The 12,368-nt window shown below is 47.1% G+C and overlaps 1 long non-coding RNA gene across 1 annotated transcript; it reads left to right on the top strand.

Annotated features, from left to right (window-relative positions):
- The first annotated feature begins 9,476 nt into the window (after window positions 1–9,476).
- Window positions 9,477–11,343, top strand: LOC131495985 (uncharacterized). The gene is made up of 2 exons (XR_009254240.1): window positions 9,477–10,049; window positions 10,911–11,343. It is a non-coding gene; the product is annotated as an uncharacterized LOC131495985 (long non-coding RNA).
- The last annotated feature ends 1,025 nt before the right edge of the window (window positions 11,344–12,368 follow it).

Raw genomic sequence — 12,368 nt, 5'->3', positions numbered from 1 at the left:
GGACCTCCCCACCACATCCTTTGGTGCCTTTATGTGAGTGAGACAAAGGCACCCCCTAGAAAGATACCACCCCAGGTGTGTGGCCTGGTGTGAGGCTGGGCTGCCCACCTGCTTCCGCTTGACCCTTGGTTGGATGCTTGCAGAGGACACAACTGTATAAGCTGACATGGCAACTGGTCCCCGTGAGTCCAGGTGCAACGTCGCAGAGTGCACACTGAGTGGAGAAGGTGGGGTGAAGTCAACACAGGAAGCTGACTGGTCCATCTGAATGCCAGTCCATGGTGAGTGCTTAGTGCCACAGGTAATAGAGAGTCTTTGAAGGATTTTAAGCAGGACCATTACTTGATGAAAACAATGTGTAAGCATCTGATAACACAGTGGTTATTACCTACAGAAGTGAAGAGGAGGAGGAGGAAGAGGAGGAGGACATCTTTCCAGGTGGAAAGAACAGCATTGCAAACTGCTGTAGAGCAGGACCTGGAAAGTGTGGCTGGAGCTGGGGGCAGTGTGTGGGGTGACCACACAATCTAGCATCTTCTGAGCACGAATGTGTGCTCTGACACTTCTGAGCACGAACGTGTGTGCTATGAACAGTTATTCCAGGACAGTACCTGTAAGTAAGGACTGTCCCGGGGAAAACTGGGAAGCACATAAACAGCTAGCGGAGTGGTGCCTGGTAATTTGGGGCCACATTACACAGGCCCACAGCCCATGGGAAAGAGCTGGGGTTTTATTCTAAGTGCACTGGGGAGGAAGACTTCGAAGGGTGTTGAACCAAGCAGTGTCATACCACGTTCCAATTTATGCAAGGTAAGGGATTCTCGTGTGAACGCGCAAAGGGTAAAAATTCAAGGATAGAGCATGACTCTTCGATATTGATCATTGCCTTGTTTTGGATGCACCGGAAAATAGCATGTAAGCACCTTGTTTATATCTCTTCAAAGTGTTCTATTGCTGCACATGGGAGGTCATTACAGTGTATCTCAGCATCCCAGGAACATTTGGCTTTCAAGTGAATCCCAACACACATGGAAACCACACAAAACAACTGAGTCAAGCACTATTACTTGCCTTACAACTTCCACTTGGAGATAGCCAAACCCCAGGCTATGGCCACCCAGCCAAGGGAGACCATGCTGGCTGGCTGTGAGACCCTCCAATTAGCTTCGGGGGCAGCACATGTCTGTGGCACTGAAAAAAGAATTTGGGCTGACATGAACTTCAGTGAGGTCCCAGGTGTCAAAGTTGAGTCACAGGGTGCCATAGGCAAAATATTTGCACCCCCGCCCTCAACGCATGTGTTGAAACCTTACCCCAGTGTGGTGCTATGAGGAGGTGGGGCCTTCTGGAGGTGATCAGGTTAGGAGGTGGAGGCCTCAGGAATGGCATCGGTGCCTGTACAAAAGAGACCTCGGAGACCTCAGGGACCTCCCTCACCCCTTCTGCCACCTGAGGACACAGCAACAAGACAGGCTCTATGAACCAGGAAGCCCTCACCAGATATCAAATGTGCTGACATCCTGATCTTGGACTCCCCAGCTGCCAGGACTTAGAAGTCAATTCCCACTGTTTATAGATTAGTCTATGGTGTTTTGTTACAGCAGCCAGGAGGGATTAAGACACAGGGAAACCAACTAACTTCCAAACAAGCATCCTAGGGGTGCAATGCTCCCTACATGTTCCCCAGATGTTTAAGACCACCAGCATTTATTGGGCACCTATGGCGTACAAGGCACGACGTTCAACCCTGGCAGTGGACTGCAATGATGAGTAAGTACCAGTGCCTGCCTTCTGTCAGGAAAAATACAGTAAAGAGATAACTGATCTCAGGGTATGACACATAAGCAAGATGATAAGCTAACAACTCCAATAAAGGTTCAGACACTGTGCTCTTGGTTAACAGAAAAAGAGATGAATATACTTAGTGGAGTAGGTGGAACTTACCCTGGGCAGTGAAAAATGGGAAAGACTTGGCAGGTAAACAGGCGGGAAAAGACATTAAGGCCACTGGAACCTTGGCTCTGTGATCAGTTCGTGTGTGACCTTGAGTAAGCCACCTAACCTAAGTTTTCATTTCCTCATTATTAAATTAGGAAAATGATGGTGCAAGGTTGTTGTGGGCAAAAGCTGAAATGATGTGCATGAGAGCACCCAACAAAGTGTCCAGCATCGAACAGGTTGCCCTCACCACCCATTCCGCTGACCCTGCATTCGGAGGAGGAAATCAGGGGAGTGAGCTGAACTTTGGGGGAGAATGGGAAATACTCCCGTTTGAAAGAAAGGCGGAATGAGTGGAGACAATGGCTGGAAAGCAGTTCTGGACCTAAGGAAGAGGAACCCAGGGCGTGAGAAACCCTTGGCTGAGGTGCTGGGTGTCCTTCACATGTCACACACATGTTACCCATATATATCTGTCCTTCCATCACCAGGTGGGGTGGGCTTAGTCTCAGGACCCAGTCACGACCCTGTGAATTGCTCAGGTCCAATCCCAACCCAGTCTGAACATCCTGCAACTAAAAATTAAGTTGTGAAGTTCATCTTCCAAAAATTAATCTCCACCAAAATTGTCAACAACTTAATAGAAAGAATTATTAAGGAATTAAAAATAACTGAAGCAACACAAGGGAGACGCTACTGCCCCTCTGACAATGGGAACAAGGGGAAGCTTGGAGTTATTGAAACTTAGAAGTTCCTCAAAAAATTAACACTGGAATTACTATATGATACCGCAATTCAGCTTCTGAGTAAACACCCAGAAGAACTGAGACCAGGGCCTCAAAGAGATATTTGTACACCTGTGCTCACAGCAGCGTTATTCACAGGAGCCAAAAGGTGGAAGCAGCCCAGGTGTCCATTGACGGACAACTGGATGAAGAAGGCAAGGTGTGTACACGCGATGGGATGTATCAGGGTTAAGAAGAAATGAAACTCTGGCACACGCTTCAACCCACGTGAACCTTCAGGTTTGTTTGTTACAAAATAAGTTTGTTACAAAAGGGTAAATACTGTACGATGCTACTTATAGGAAGTACCCAGAGGGGTCAAACTCATAGATACAAAGTAAAATGGTGGGAGCCCCAGGGGCTGGGGAGGAGAACAGATAGGGACTACATGGGGATAAAGCTCCAGTTGTACAAGATGAAAAGAGTTCTGGAAATTGGTCGCACCAACAATGTGAATGCTCTTAACAATATTAAACTATACCCTTAAAAATGGTTACAAGGGGTGGCACCTGGGCGGCTCAGTCAATTGAGCGTCCGACTTGGGCTCAGGTCGTGATCCCACGGTTCATGAGTTCGAGCCCCATATCGGGCTCTGCGCTGGCAGCTCAGAGCCTGGAGCCTGCTTCAGATTCTGTGTCTCCCTCTCTCTCTCTCAAAAATAAATAAACGTTAAAAAAATTAAAAAAAAAAAAAAGAATTAGACCAGAGGTCAACAGCATCACCTTTAAACAAAACAAAACAAAACAAAAAAAATGGTCACAATGGTAAATTCCGTGTTGTGTGTATTTTAGCAGTTAAAGAAAAACCAGAGTTTTGGAAGAGGAGTCTGGCAGAATTGAGACTCACACCCTGGGCGCTGGTGTCCCTGAGTTACAGGGATGTTCTGGGGCTGGGAGCTGAGGAGAAAAGGCCGCTAGAGCCATACTAGCAGGACAGGATGCAGAAGGAGAGGGGAAATCTCTTCTTTCTTCTGGCCATCCAGTCTCTCACCGCTTTGCCCGCTCGGCAGAGCCAAGCTCAGAGCCACCTGGCAAAGAAAAGCAGTTTGCAAAGTCCAGGGTCCTGCAGCACAAGTCGAGTGAGTGCAATGGTGCAGCTTTGAGGACAAGACCATGGCTGGCACCATGGGCCACACAATGTTTCTGAGCAAGGAAATTGCACAATCAGGGTTTTTGAAAGCTGAGTCTGTCTGGGAGAGACCCTGAGAGCCCAGCCTCAGGATTCTTCTGCTTTTGACACCAAGGTTTCTGTCCTATTCCTGAACCCTGAATCCTACTCCTCACTCTATCCTTAGTTCTAGTAAGTGGATTCTGTTGTGCTCCTAACTTTTGAGGCTGCCCAAAGGTTGGGGAGAGCTCAGAAGCATGAAAGTGACAGTCAGCTCGTGTCCCCTAATACGACCTGCTTTAAATACTGTAAGAGAGGAAAACATTTCCTTCCACCCATCTCAGGGTCTTGGCCGGGGCTCAGTAATAAAGACTGATTAGCAAGAGAAAAACACGAGTTTAATAATAGTAACGTGTGTCTCACGTATCCATGGGAGAAGCTCAGGCTTATATGGTATGTGTAACAAAGGACAGTAAAGTCCATTTCTCCATAGAAGTAACAGGACAAAGACAGCAGTTTGGGCTGCAATCAAACAACACAAAGAAATGAAAGGCATCCGAAGCGGCAAGGAGGAAGTGAAACTTTCACTCTTTGCAGACAACATGATACTCTATGTGGAAAACCCAAAAGATTCCACCAAACACTGCTAGAACTGATCCATGAATTCAGCGAAGTCACAGGATATAAAATCAATGCACAGAAATCTGTTGCATTTCTATACACCAATAATGAAGCAGCAGGAAGAGAAATCAAGGAATCGATCCCATTTACAATTGCACCAAAAACCATAAAATACCTAGGAATAAACTTAACCAAAGAGGTGAAAAACCTATACACTGAAAATTATAGAAGACTTATGAAAGAAATTGAAGAAGACACACACAAAAAAAGGAAAAATATTCCTTGCTCATGGACTGGAAGAGCAAATATTGTTAAAATGTCAATACTACTCAAAGCAATCTACATATTCAGTGCAATCCCTATCAACATAACACCAGCACTCTTCATAGAGCTAGAACAAACAACCCTAAAATTTGTATGGAACCAGAAAAGACCCCAAATAGCCAACACAATTCTGAAAAAGAAAACCAAGCCTAAAGGCATCACAATTCCGAACTTCAAGATGTATTACAAAGCTGTAATCATCAAGACAGTACGGTACTGGCACAAAAAACAGACACATAGATCAATGGAACAGAAGAGAGAACCCAGAAATGGACCCATAAATGTATGGCCAGTTAATCTTTGGCAAAACAGGAAAGAATATCCAATGGAATAAAGACAGTCTCTTCAGCAAATAGTGTTGGGAAAACTGGACAGCAACAGGCAGAATGAATCTGGACCATTCTCTGACACCATACACAAAAATAAACTCAAAATGGATGAAAGACCTAAGCCAAGACAGGAAGCCATCAAAATCCTAGGGAAGAAAGCAGGCAAAAACCTCTTTGACCTCAGCCACAGTAACTTCTTACTCAACATGTCTCCAGAGGGAAGGGAAACAAATACAAATATTGGGACCTCATCAGGATAAAAAGCTTCTGCACGACAAAGGAAACAATCAGCAAAACTAAAAGGCAACAGATGGAATGGGAGAAGATATTTGCAAAAGATATATCAGATAAAGGTTTAGTATCCAAAATCTATAAAGGACCTGGGCACCTGGGTGGCTCAGTTGGTTGAGCATCCGACTTTGGCTCAGATCGTGTTCTTGTGGTTTGTGAGTTGGAGCCATTTGCAAGAATGTGGATGGAACTAGGGTGTATTATGCAAAATTAGAGAAAGATAATTATCCTATGACTTCACTCACATGTGGAATTTAAGATACAAGACAGATGAACATAGGGGAAGGGAAGCAAAAATAAGATAAAAACAGGGAGGGGGACAAAACAGAAGAGGCTCTTAAATACAGAGAACAAACTGAGGGTTGCTGGAGGGGCTGTGGGTGGGGGGGTGGGCTAAGTGGGGGATGGGCATTAAGGAGGACACTTGCTGGGATGAGCGCTGGGTGTTATACGTAGGGGATGAACCACTGGAGTCTACTCCTGAAATCATTATTGTACTAGATGCTAACTAACTTGGATGTAAAACAAACAAACAAACAAATAATATTTTTTTTTAAAGAAAGAAAGAAACATTGCTGAGGGGAATGCCAATTCCTGTCACACACCATTTCTGTGACCGAGAGCAAAGGCAGACAGCCCAGACCCTAACCCTCTTTGCCACGTCAGTCTCGACTTTATTCAACCATATCTGTCTCAGTCACCAGGTGAAATAGGGCAGAGGAGACTCAGTAAATTATTAGGGGCGCCTGGGTGGCTCCGTCGGTTAAGCGTCCGACTTCGGCTCAGGTCACGATCTCGCAGTCTGTGAGTTCGAGCCCCGTGTCGGGCTCTGTGCCGACAGCTTGGGGCCTGGAGCCTGCTTCGGATTCTGTGTCTCTCCATCTCTCGGTCCCTCCCTTGCTCATGCTGTCTCTCTGTCTCTCAATAATAAATGAACATTAAAAATTTTTTTTAAATAAAAAAATATTAAGTGCTGTACAAATATCACTGCCACCAGCAGAACTGGCCAGTTCTCATCACTTTCCTTCCTCCCACAAGTGCTGTGAAAATCCTAAGGAACTTCACCTGAAAAGACCCCATGTTGTTTCAGGACTGGACACTAGGTGTTGCTATTTGTTGGGATAACATATTGTTAATTTTCTCCCGTGACTCCAGAAAGCCTGTATTTTTTGTAGATACAGAGATGGGTTTTTTTCTCTATTTGATTTTGAGAATTACCTTGTGTTTCCCATAATGTATACATAGTCAGTAAAGGAGACTATATTTCCCGAGACTTCACTTCTGTTTTCCCTCCTCCGGTGCCCCTGACTTTAACAATCACCCACCTCCCTGCAGTACAGTTCACTCCCCGGTCACTATTTCCTTCCTTCAGCCAACGTTTGTTGAGCATCATATACAGGCCAGGAACTGGACCGGGGGACTGCAGACACCAGAGAGAACAGACCAAGCGGCATCTGCCACACAGTTCGCTCTGATGCTTGTCCTCAGACAACAGCCCCCGTTTCCAAGTGTCTGTTGGGAAGGGGACTAACAAAACCTTTCTGTCTGTCCCCACGCTGAAAGCCCCGGAAGTGTCTTCCCTGAAGTTCACCTGCCTCTCTGTATTCACCTTGAGCACTGGCTCTTGACTTGAATGGAGCTCTCTCAAGTCATCAAGCTCTCAACCCGCACTTCCCGGACCCCCTCCTTCCTCCCCTCTGCCAACCGGGGGCCACACCCGAGCTTTGCACCGGGTCTTGCCCTTATCTCCGCCCCCAAAGCAACCACCAACAGTCAGGTCATCAGTGCCCTCGGCCTGGGCCATGGTGAGAGACCCCAAACTGGCTTTCCTGCCTCCATTTCTTCTCTCCTACAAATGCCTTGCCCTAATGACAGAGTGCTTCTTGTGAAGAGTGCTCCCCACCATGTGACCCCACCTCGATTCTTTATTCTAGAATATTTAAACCTCTCCCTAGCATCTAAAACTTTTCTCTGTCACCAGACTCCAAGCTACATAATCTGCATCCTACTTCTAAATTAACAAAAAGTGGGTAAAGAAATATTTCTGTGCCAGGCGTTGGCTGAGGCACATGGGCTACAGACATGAGCAAGACCGGACCCCTTCTCTCAGGATAAGCAGGTTATAAAATACCTGTAATAGACTGAATCGTGCCCCTCTCTCACAAATTCACATGTTGAAGCCTTAACCCGTGGTTCCTTAGAAGGTGAAAGTGCTCAAGGTGAATACAGAGAGGCAGGTGAACTTCAGGGAAGCCATCTCCGGGGCTTTCAGCGTGGGGACAGACAGGAAGAGTCTTTGAATAGGTAAGGAAGGTAAAATGAGGTCATATGGGGGGGGTCCTCCTAATCCAGTATGACTGCTGTCCTTCTAGGAAGAGGGGGTGACACCAGGGAGAGCAGCCTCGGAAGGAACTGACCCTGCCAGCACCTTGACCCCAGGCTTCTGAGTCTCCAGAACTGTGCTGAAATAAATGTCTGTTGCTTAAGCAACCCCGTCTGTGGAATTTTATGACACCTGACCTAGCAAACTAAGACAATAAGTAAATACAAAAAATCTTTGGAGGAAGGACGCTCGCCTGTATATGGGGACCACACAAGGAGTGGTCAACTCTCTTCTGTAAGCCCAGGGCTGCGTTCTTCCTTATTGTTCTCCTAATATGTCCAGTTTTGTCCAGTATCCATGGCTCTGCTCTGTTTCTTCCCTTGTACAGTCTGCTTCCTGCTCCACTGCTGCAGCCAGCGTTCACCGTGGAGGCCAAGGACAATGTTACCACAGTCTTTTCTCTGTTCTGAACTTGATTTCATTTGTATCTCCTTTTTGCTCCTGTACCATTTTCCGGGTGCCTTTCCTGTAGTCCTCATCCCCCTCATATTTATTTCTGTATCTCTGTAGTTTGACTGGCCAACTCTTCCCAATTATAAATGCTTTGATGTATGGAAATGTCTCTCACTTACCTTCATGTCCCTTATGGCACCTGTTACCGGGACTTAACACACAGAAGATGCTCAGTAAATAAGTATCTAACTGGAGCAAGGGGGAAACTCTGCTAGAATAAAGGAAGCCAATCATTTTTACGTGAACTTTTTAAAAAATTCTGTTTGAATGTTTATTTAGTTTTGACAGAGAGAGAGAGAGCATGAGCAGGGGAGGGGCAGAGAGAGGGTGAGACCCAGAATCCAAAGCAGGCTCCAGGCTCTGAGCTGTCAGCACAGAGCCCGATGCGGGGCTCGAACTCACGAGCTGTGAGATCACGACCTGAGCCGAAGTCAGATGCTTAACCGACTGAGCCACCCAGGCGCCCCTTACTTGAACTTTTAAGGAGAATACGGTTGTTCCTTCTTTCCTGTAAAACAAAGGCAAAAACTGCTGGGTTCTTTTCTGTTCTCTTGACGTCCTGACTCAACCCCCTCATGATTTTGCAGCTTCATCAGATTGCCAATGTTTCCTCTCCTGTGAACAAAGTATTTGGCCACATCTTGGCAGTCAAAGCTGTGAGCTTTTATTTTGTTTTTGAGAGAGAGCACAAGCTGAGGAGGAACAGAGAGAGACGGAGAATCATAAGCATACTCTACCCCCAGTGCAGAGCCCAACATGGGGCTTGAACCCACGACCCTGGGATCATGACCTCAGCTGAAATCAAAACTCAGACGTCTAACTGAGCCACCCAGGGGCCCCAAAGCCATAGGTTTTCAATTTACAGAAGTAGGGCTTTAGGTTTAATGGGGATAATCAGGAGAAGCTGACTCTCCAACCTGAGTCTTCAAATGTGGTTTATATGGATCTAGATGAAGTTTGGATGAAACGGGCACACTGGCCATGAGCAAACCTATAGGATCTAAGTACTGAGGAGTGAACCCGGAGGGGCTGAATGGGAACCACTAACTACAAGTCTAACATTTTCTGCCCTCTGGAAATGCGGCCTCTCTTCCGGAGGTGATTTTCCCCTTTTCCCGAGGTCTGCCTTCACCTTAAACCCGAGGGAGCCCAGAGAACAGCTTCAGAATTCCCCCCCCTCATTCTCAATCACAAACAAGTGGTTTCACCCGTAAACGTTCTCCTCTTCTCCTCTGCTGGCTAAACCTTTATTTTAAAACTGTAATTACAATATCTCTCAGAAATGTCAAGAACTCAAGCATGAGTAATCCTGGAGTTCAACAGGAGCAGAGGCCGTATTGCTCTATTGGGCTCGTAACACGGTCGTCTTCGTGTAAACTGAAGCTGGGAGACCCTGTGCTCGTCAACTCGTGGGAATTCTGCCGCACAGTGAAAACGTGAACCACAGTTACGTCCGACGGTGTCAGCGAATCTCACGGACCTGACGTCGAACGCAAGAAGCTGCTCACAGAGTCCGTGCTATACTATTTCATTATTACCAAGTTCGAGAATAGGCAAAGGGAATCTCCCGTGACGGTGAGGTTTACATGAGCAGATTCACGTAAAGTCCTCGGAAAAGTGAACGACTGGAAATCAATCCGTAAGCGTGAGCCACTTTTGTTAGAATGAGAGACGTTCAGTGAAACCTCTCTGAAATGAGTGGTGCTCATTAAACGGTCTTAATGAGGAGCCTGAAGGTAACCTTGTGGGAGAACCGCACAGGAGCCTCACTGAGGAACTTGGCTCTGGGAAGCAGGACCCCTGGACTTGCAGGCAGAGGTGAGGTCAGGAGGGAAATGGGCTCCCGGAAGGGCAGGAGGCAGAGGGGTCGGGAGAACAACAGGAACCATCGCATGGCTCGGGCAAGGGGTGGGACGGGGGTGGTAGCAAGTTATTTCTGAGAGGAGTGGGACTGAAGGAGCAGAAAAGCTTGTGGCAGAAGCTCCAGAGAGGGATTTTGGGGACACCCACGCCCCAAATAAGTAAAATCTAGGGCCGGGACTTGTTATAGCTTCAGAAAGCCACATCCTTGCTTTGGAAACAGCTCCAGGAAAAGCCCCCCAGCCTGTTCCAACCAGATCCCTCCCTCTTAAGATTCAGGAACGGCCCTGGGCCTCTGCTCCCTTATTTTCCTGAGGCATCTTCACGCTCCAGCCTCGCTTCGTGTTCTCCAGGAAGAATGCACACATGCTCAGGAGTGTTGAATTTGTTTCAAAACGTTGGAACATTTCTTTCTACTTACTGCTCTTTCCCGCCTACCCTCCTTTTACTCAGGAATTTTCTGATCCAAAGAGACTTAAAGAGTGGCTTGGGAGTTGATAGCAGGTGTTATCAAGAAGGCTTTGATACTGGTTTTTAAAGTACTATTTTCTTCAGATTTATCTTTCCATACATAAATGTAAAAGTGTCTCTGTAAAGTGCCCCACTGCACTTATAAACTATCATTCTCAAATTAATGGACAATCACAATGAAAAAGTAATTATAACCCTCTGTAATTATCACGGCACCATTAAGTTCTTCACGCCTCAAGATTGTTCTACATGAGAATGAGGGTTTCAACGGCGTGGCTCATCACACAGTTGCACAGATGCTATCTGATGTTCTTACCCCAATTGTGTTTCCTTCTTCCTCACCTCCAGATAAAAGAAGTATGATGCAGGAAAGGCATGAGCACAGAGGATCGAGTGTAAACTATTCACGAATTTTTTCAAAAGAAAGAACTACTTCAAATTATGTTTTGGTAGTAGAAAAGGGGACGCTTAGGCAAAACTTGCGGACTCGTTGGCATTCCTTTAGATAAATAGGTGAAGCCTGGATCTTTCACTCCGCAAACCACGAAAATCGCCAGGGTGAGGAGACTCACTGGGTTGGCTCCAACAGTGTGTGTTTCTGAGAAGCCGTCTCACAAAACCTGACCCCAGTGAAATGAGCCATTCATCACAAAGACTTTAAAAACATAGGGTATACTTTGTCTCTGATATATTGGGTCAACTTTGTCTATATAGTTACGGTTTTGTATGATAAGACCCAAACGGAGAGATTTCCACGAGCACACTAAAATTGTATGCAAAATCGTGCCTGTGCGCGCTTTGTCTTGTGGAGATGGATGTATATCCTTCATCACGTTCTCAAAAGGAGCCACAACTGAAATAAGGTTAAGAATCACTGACCTCCGGGTGAGGTTCAGAAAAACAAGACAAACCAAACCAAAACAAACCCGGAGAGCCCAAGAGCAAAGCCCACAGTTCACACAAAGACAGTCACAGGGTGGGTGGAGGGGACCACACAATAAAGGTGCTGAAGCATTAAACTAGCAAATAGCTGTGCAGAAGCAGAGAGAGCCATCAGTCCCCACCAGACAGGGTTTGCATATTGTGGATGCTCTGAGCTCAGTTTGCCAGAATTGATTTTTTCGAGTCAGGCTCCCAAATCATTCGGGTCAAGACTGTCCTCCCAAGCCCTTGGAGAAAGGGAGAAAGCCCGCGTGGACCGCAGGTGGGGAAACAGTCCAGCCAGGAGGGAAAGGTTGCTGGGGGGACGTGGCCTGGAACAATGCCGGGCTTAAACCTTATGGAGGCATGAGACAGGGCACCCATTGTTTGGATCATTTCAAGCCTTTTCAGTTTGTTTGTGGTGTGCCTAGAGGCCGTCCTTCCCAAGTGGCACCTTTTCTTGAGGGATGGGTCTCAGGAACCTGGAGGGGGAAGGGGAGGAGAAGGATTCACCTCCCCCTGGGCTCACCTCCCCCTGGATTCACCTCCCCCTAGATTCACCCCCCACCGCCCTGGATTCACCTCCCCCCGGACTCATCTGCCCTGGATTCACCTCCCCCTGGATTCACCTCTCCCTAGATTCACCTCCCCTTGACTCACCTGCCCCGAGATTCACCTCCCCCTGGACTCACCTCCCCCTGGATTCACCTCCCCCTGGACTCACCTCCCCCTGGGTTCACCTCCCTCTTGGCTCACCTCTCCCTGGGCTCACCTGCCCCTAGATTCACCTCCCCCTGGATTCACCTCCCCCTGGATTCACCTCCCCCTGGATTCACCTCTCCCTGGACTCACCTGCCCCTAGATTCACCTCCCCCTGGACTCACC

This window comes from Neofelis nebulosa, chromosome 15, assembly GCF_028018385.1.
Source record: "Neofelis nebulosa isolate mNeoNeb1 chromosome 15, mNeoNeb1.pri, whole genome shotgun sequence".
NCBI classification, from domain to species: Eukaryota; Metazoa; Chordata; class Mammalia; order Carnivora; family Felidae; genus Neofelis; species Neofelis nebulosa.
This window is presented reverse-complemented; position numbering and strand designations above follow the sequence as displayed.